At 37.4% G+C, this 7658-nt stretch overlaps 1 pseudogene; it reads left to right on the top strand.

Annotated features, from left to right (window-relative positions):
- Positions 1-4626: 4626 nt before the first annotated feature.
- On the top strand, positions 4627-5773 carry LOC113930348 (annotated as a pseudogene).
- The last annotated feature ends 1885 nt before the right edge of the window (positions 5774-7658 follow it).

The following is a 7658-nucleotide window of genomic DNA, read 5'->3' as shown; positions in this document are numbered from 1 at the left end:
CTTCAGATATCAAAAGACTATTTATGGTGCTATGCTAAGTTGCAACAGGGCGACCTTTTGATGGTGAAACTAAGAAAGCAATTGTCAAACTTTCTTTTATAACATTCATGGAGTGGGACAAGCAGATGATAAAGAGATACCCACCACTGGGTCCTGCAGTACTGGGGGCTGAGGATTCAAAACCTTGGCTGCGTTCCAAGAAGAATAAGAGATAACATCCTTTGGGAAACCCCCTTGTATTGGACTGAAAGAGAGCAAAATATACCATCCCAAAATATGCCTCTTTGGCATATTGATTATTTTAAGCTAGTTATTTTTAAGAAAGAGCAGACACAGGTGAAGCTCTGAAAACTGAGTAGAACTTATTCTTTTATAAGATATATTTACATTTATAATGGAAATCTCCATTTGTAAGGGTCAAACTCTCTCTATATATATCAGGAAGAGAAGATTAACTCTAAATCTCTAGAAACTCTGATTGATACAGAGGCTTAAATGACTTAAATCTGTGTAACAACCTTACTCCTGTTTACTATCCTTTTCCTGGTAGCCTCTCATAATTGACTCCCCACTTACAACATCTTTTGTCTCTAGCTGGAAACAAGATTTAAGATGGTGGCTTGGTTGGGGTGCCTGGGTGGCTCAGTCGGTTAAGCATCTGTCTTCAGCTCAGGTCATGATCCCAAGATCCTGGGATGGAGCCCCGCATCAGGCTCCCTGCTAAGCAGGGAGCCTGCTTCTCCCTCTGCCCCTCCCTGGGCTTGTGCTCTCATTATCTCTCTCTCTCTCTCAAACAAATAAATAAAATCTTAAAAAAAAAGATGGTGGCTTGGACCATTTGGAGGTTACTCAGTTTTTATAGGTCTCTACCATGTATACAAGAGGTATACATGTTATTAAACTTTTGTTTGTTTTTCTCCTGTTAATTTTTTTTATTACAGGAGGGTCTCAGCCAAGAACCTAGGATAGAGGGAAAATTGTTTTTCCTTCCCCACGGGATGTTGAACGTTCACTCAGAGGCAGCACCTATAGTCTTTCCCATTGGTTTCCATTTTTCTTCATCAGTGCTTCCCTGGTTGCTTTGAAAGTTTACTTCTACCTTCCTTCTGGTATGCTAGTTCTTAAAAACATAAGCCATAGTAAGTGCATCTGAGTTGGAGAATCGCAACGGACCTCTCTACAGGAAAAGACTACAGAGCTGAAAGAGAAGGTAGTGTTCACACATACTTGTTTAAATTCACTAATGAGGATTCTGAAAAGGACATGACTCTTGATCACTCCCAGACTGATTCAGAATTAAGACTTTAATACCAAGTTCAGCCTTTATTGTAATATTAAAAGACAGGTGCTGCCAGATTATTTCTCAAGAATGACTGGCTTCAAGAATGGGGGAGGGGCACCTGGGTGGCTCAGTCAGTTAAGCCTCGGACTCTTGATTTCAGCTTAGGTCATGATGTCACAGTTGTGAGATAGAGCCCCGCACCAGGATCCATGCTCATGGAGCCTACTTAAGATTCTCTCTATCCCTCTCCTCCTCCCCCATCCTGCTCGCACAGACATGCCCACATGCACACATGGTCTCTTTCAAAAAAAAAAAAAAGAGTGGGGGAACATGCAGTTTATTAAACTTACCTTTAGATTTTTTTTTTTGAGTCATTTATAAAGCTTTTCCTTAAAGGTAAGAAACTAAGGAATCTTTTGTTTAGGTTTCATAGCTGGCTTGTCTTAGGAAATTACTTTAGCTTCTTACCAGTTTCATAATATTTACTGTTAAAAAAAATCCTTTATTACAAATTTAAAGATTATGAGACTATTTCTTTTTTTTTATTTTATTTTATTATGTTATGTTAGTCACCATACATTACATCATTAGTTTTTGATGTAGTGTTCCATGATTCACTGTTGGCATATAACACCCAGTGCTCCATGCAGTACGTGCCCTCCTTAATACCCATCACCAGGCTAACGCAACCCCCCACACCCCTCCCCTCTAAAACCCTCAGATTGTTTCCAGGAGTCTCTCATGGTTCGTCTCCTCCTCTGATTTCCCCCCCCTTCAGTTTTCCCTTCCTTCCCCTAAAGTCCTCCATGCTGTTCCTTATGTTCCACAAAGAAGTGAAACCAGATGATAATTGACTTTCTCTGCTTGACTTATTTCACTTAGCATAATCTCCTCCAGTCCCATCCATGTTGATGTAAAAGTTGGGTATTCATCCTTTCTGATGGCTGAGTAATATTCCATTGTATATATGGACCACATCTTCTTTATCCATTCATCTGTTGAAGGGCATCTATGAGACAATATTTCATGTGTACTCTGATCCAAAGATTCATGGTTGGTCTGAAAACAGAATTGAACTGAAGGTTGACTACTATTAACTCTGCACAGAGCAATTGTTATATAAATGAACCATTTTTTTCTTAAGCAAAATACAGATACATGTATATTCTACAGGTGATATCCAATAAGTTGATTGAATGGTATTTATCTCTCTTTTCAGTAGTAAATAACTAAATGAAACAGGATAATAATGAAATAGATGATAAAGCATATCAAACATAGCCACTGAAATGATGTTTTCTCATATTATGTTTTACATATTGCTTTGGTTGATTCCTTCTGATTTAGATTATGTAGGATTTTTTAAGATTTTTGTTTTTTTATTTGACAGAGAGAGAGAGAGCACAAGCAGGGGGAGCCGTAGAGGGAGAGCTAGAAGCAGGCTCTCCACTGAGCAGGGAGCCCGATGCGGGGCTTGATCCCAGGACCCTGGCCTCATGACCTGAGCCGAAGGCAGATGCTTAACTGACTGAGCCACCCAGGCACCCCTAGCTTATGTAGTTTTATTACTACATTTTTAGCATCATATTTGGCAATGTATCAGAAAGGTCATAGATTACATTATTTTAAGCTCACCTGGGGGGGGGGGAAGCATGGGTCACATGTAATATGTTTTGGCTAAGAAAATACAATGTTGAATAAATGCTTTTGTTTTTCTTAAAAAAATTAAATGATATTTATGTTCCTACTTTTGGGGCAATTAAGCCAATGAAAATTAGGAATTAAATTTAAATGGAATAAGCTAATGAAGAGCAACTTTTATGGCTATGTAAGATGCCTAAGAAAAAAATCCAACAAAACTTGTGTGAAACATGTATGAGGAATATTATGAAAATTTACTGAAAGACCTAAACAAATAGAAGTAATGGATAGGAGGATTCAGTATCAAATATTCAGTTGTCTGAAATGCAATTCAAACAAATATCTCAGTTGTCTTTAATGGATCCTGAGATCTTGAGCTTTTGGTAATTGAAAATAAATTTATAGGAAATGGCAAAAGAAATAGCCAAGCTATTATTAAGAGAGAAAACAAAAGCGGGAGGGGGCACATACTCTGCTAGAAAATGAGATAATACCAATCAGTAGTCATTTAAAAGTGCTATACTAACATAGGGGCAAACAAGTGGAGATGGATGAAGCCATTTAATAATGTCAGATTTTACAAATTAGGGGGGTGGGTGGTGTCACAGGTATTTATTTTATTATGTTTTATAATATATGTTACATATGTTCTTCTTTATGGTATATTATTTATCTGTGGTGCACATAACCTCAAATCTTAGCTAGGCAGAAATTCAAGAGCAGCTTAGCAGGGTGGATCTGGCTTAGGATCTCTCATGATGTTCAGATGTTAGCCAGGGCTGCCATAACCTCACCCACAAGAAAAAAATTCATAGGGCCTATATGTAATATTTACTCACTGACTAACTTTTATAAAATAAATTTACCTAAAATTATTGGGTACCTTGATAAAATAGGAAAAGCCTGATATCTTTACATGGCCATTTGCTGCCATAATATGACAGACCATTTTCATTTTCAGAATTTTGTTTGAGGTTTGAACATATTTTTTTCTACATAAAAATCAATCATTTTTGAAGAGTATTTTGGTCATTCCATCTATAATCTACATCTATACAGTACATATGAGAAAATGATAGTATGACATTAAGTAAATTGTCTTTATATCTAGACTCTAATAAATTTAACTTTTAAGAAATATTGCAATTAAAAATATGTTTAGTTATTGTGTATCAAGAGGATATGTTCAACTTCTTTCTATATTTATTTCAAAAACAGTAAAATAAATGTTCTTTCTTCTTTGAAATATGGATATAAGTATTGAGTTAGCAAAGTTAATGGAATTTTGCATACCCATATATATCCTGTTGATCAGATAAGCTATAGTAAAACTATAAAGTTCAGTAGTGTATTTGGAGCCAAAATGCTTTTGTTTTCTCCTGTGTTATAACAGAAGAAATTCTCTATGTTGTTGTAAGAGAGTTTTCATCTTTTACTTGGATGATTACAAAACTAGTACACAAGTCAAGTCTTAACAGACTTAACATTTGCTTATTGAAAGCAGTGTCATAAAGTCAAATAGTCAATTAACTTATTGAATTAAAATTCGATATCAGGTTTGCCCTTGTGTAGTAGCAGTAGCAGCTTCCCTCTTCTGTTCTTGGAACCCGCAGTTATCCCTCATGCTGAGTTGCTACAATGTCACTGCCAGTAAGCTCATAAGAGCATGAAACCATCATCACCCCTCCAACTCTCATCAGGGGATGAAAATAGTTGAAGCAGATCACCCAGGAAAGCTCTTCATTGGTGGCCTCAATACAAAAACAAATGAGAAAACCCTTGAAGCCATGTTTGACAAATATGAACAAATAGTAGAAGTTCTATTGGTGAAAGATCATGAAACTAACAAATCAAGAGGATTTGCTTTTGTCATGTTTAAAAGCCCAGCTGATGCTAAGGATACAGCCAGAGAAAGTCCTTAGATGGAAAAGCCATTCAGGTAGAACAAGCCACTGAACCATCACTTGAAAGTGGTAGGTATGGACCACCTCCATCTCCAAGAAGCAGAGGCCCCCCCCAAGAGGTCTTAGAGGTGGAAGAGGAGGAAGTGGAAGAACCAGGGGACCTCCCTCATTCAAAGGCCGCATGGATAATGGTGACTATTCCATGAATTTTAACATAAATTCTTCCAAGGGACCACTTCCAATAAAAAGGGGACCACCGTCATGAAGTGGCTGTCCTCCTCCTAAAAGATCTGCCCTTTCAGGACCAGTTCACAGCAGCAGTGGAATGGAAGGAAGAGCTCCTGTGCAACATGGAAGAGATAGTGCAACAAGGAAGGCAAACCTTGAAAGGAACCCCTGCCCTCTCATAGAGATGTTTATTTGTCTCCAAGAGATGATGGGTATTCTACTAAAGACAGTTATTCAAGCAGAGATTACCCAAATTCTTGTGATACAAGAGATTAAGCACCACCACCAAGAGATTATACTTACCATGATTATGGTCATTCCAGTTCACATGTTGATTACCCATCAAGAGGCTACAGTGATGGAAATGGCTATGGTCCTGAACTTAACTATTCAGATCATCCAAGCGGAGGTTCCTACAGAGATTCATATGAGAGTTATGGTAGCTCACATAGTGCTCAACCTACATGAGGGCCCCCGCCATCTTATGGTGTAAGCAGTTGCTGTGATGGTTACAGCAGCTGATATAATGGTTATGGTGGAAGTCAAGACATTTACTCAGGCAGTGGAAGTGATCTCTACTCAAGTGGTCATGATCTGGTTGGCAGACAAGAAAGAGGTTCTCCCCCTTCTATGGAAAAGGAGGTATCCTCCTCCATGTGATTCCTATAATACTTCAAGCCACAGAGCACCTAGAGGTGGAGGCTGTGGGGGAAGTTGATCTGATGGAGGGGGAGAGAGAGGCAGATAGTAAAAACAAACAAAACTTTGGACCAAATCCCCATTCAAAGAAACAAACAAAAAAACGGAACCTTTTCTGTCAGAACCACCCAAGGACTACTAAAAGGAAAAATTGCATTACCTTTTAAAAATTTCCTATTAAGTTCCCCTGCCATAATTTTTATGTTCTTGTAAGGGAAAAAAGTAAAACCTGTTTAACCGTACTTGACTTTATGACTTTGCTTTCAACGAGCAAATGTTAAATGTGTTAAGACTTGACTTGTGTACTAGTGTTGTAATTTTCCAGGTAAAGGTGTCCCAAAAGGCCACTTCCTATGTCTGATTTTTCCCAGTAAATGATGCAAGCAATTCTGATACCTTCTACAAACATCTAGCCATCTAAAATGGAGAGGTAAATCCTTCTGCCTATACAGACAAGCTAGCTATTAGAGGGTGGTAGGGGTAGGATTTCAGAGTGTCTTCAAACTGAAATCTCAATATTCTCAGTATGAAAAACCTGAGATCAGATGCTTATGTAAGGAAAGTGCTATTTGCCCAGTAAATCCAATAAAGCAAATGGATAATGATGGCCATATTTTGCCATTCTGACATTTCCTTGGAATCTTCAGGAACTTCACCTTTCCCCTCCCCCAGTAAGACCATTTGACTGTGTGTTAAGCAACTATAGAATACGAAATAGAAAGTTTGGCCAAAACCAAAAAATAAAAAATTTGATATGATTTCAGTCTTCTTAAATTTATTAAGACTTGTTTTGTGACTTATCATATGATCTATCATTGAGAATATTCCATGTACACTTGAGATGTATATTCTGTGGTGTTGTATGGAATATTCTATATTACACCTGTTAGTTTTATTTAGTTTAAAGTATAGTTCAAGTCCAATGTCTCCTTATTGATTTTCTGTCTGGATGATCTATCCATTGCTGAAAGTGGGGTATTGAAGTCCCCTACTAGTATTACATTGTTATTTCTTCATATCTGTTAATATTTGCTTAATATATTCTGGTGTTCCTATGTTGGGTGCATATAAATTTACAATTGTTTTATCTTCTTGATGAATTGACCTCTTTATCATTATATAATGACCTTCTTTGTTTCTTGTTACTGTTTTTAGCTTAAAGTCTATTTTGACTGATGTAAGCATAATTTACCCTGCTCTCTTTGGTTTCTATTTTCTTGTAATATCTTTTTCCATCCCTTTTCTTTAAACCTGTGTGTGTCCTTAAAGCTGAAGTGAGTTTCTGGTAGACAATTTTATTGTAATGTGTCTTGAAGAGGATCTCCTTAGGCAGAATTTTTTTGTTGACTATGAGCTTCAGGAACTTAGATATCCAAATCTCTCCCTACATTTTGCAAGTTCTCAGCCATTATTCATTTAAATAACCTTTCTGCCCTCTTTTCCCTCTCTTCTCCTTCTGGAACTCTAATAATTTGCAAATTGGTACTTTTGATGGTATCCCACAGATCTTTTTTCTTTGTTCTCCTCTGAATGGATAATTTCAAAATTTCTTGTAACTCACAGATTCTTTCTTTGCTTTATTCATCCTGATCTTGATGGTCTGTGTTGCATTTTTCATTTATTTCATTGTATTCTTCAGCTCCAGAATTTATATGATTTTTATCTCTTTGCTTAACTTCTCTTTTTGTGTATTGGTTTCCTGGTTTCCTTGCATTGTCTTTCTGTGTTTTCTTGTGGCTCGGTGAGTTTTCTTAAAACAGCTATTTTTTTTTAAGATTTTATTTATTTTTTGACAGAGAGAGACAGCGAGAGAGGGAACACAAGCAGAGGCAGTGGAAGAGGGAGAAGCAGGCTTCCTGCCAAGCAGGGAGCCTGACGTGGGGCTCGATCCCAGGACCCCGGGA

This window comes from Zalophus californianus, chromosome X (assembly GCF_009762305.2).
Source record: "Zalophus californianus isolate mZalCal1 chromosome X, mZalCal1.pri.v2, whole genome shotgun sequence".
In the NCBI taxonomy this organism is placed as follows: domain Eukaryota; kingdom Metazoa; phylum Chordata; class Mammalia; order Carnivora; family Otariidae; genus Zalophus; species Zalophus californianus.
The sequence above is the reverse complement of the archived record's forward strand: the minus strand, read 5'-3'. Positions and strand labels throughout refer to the sequence as shown.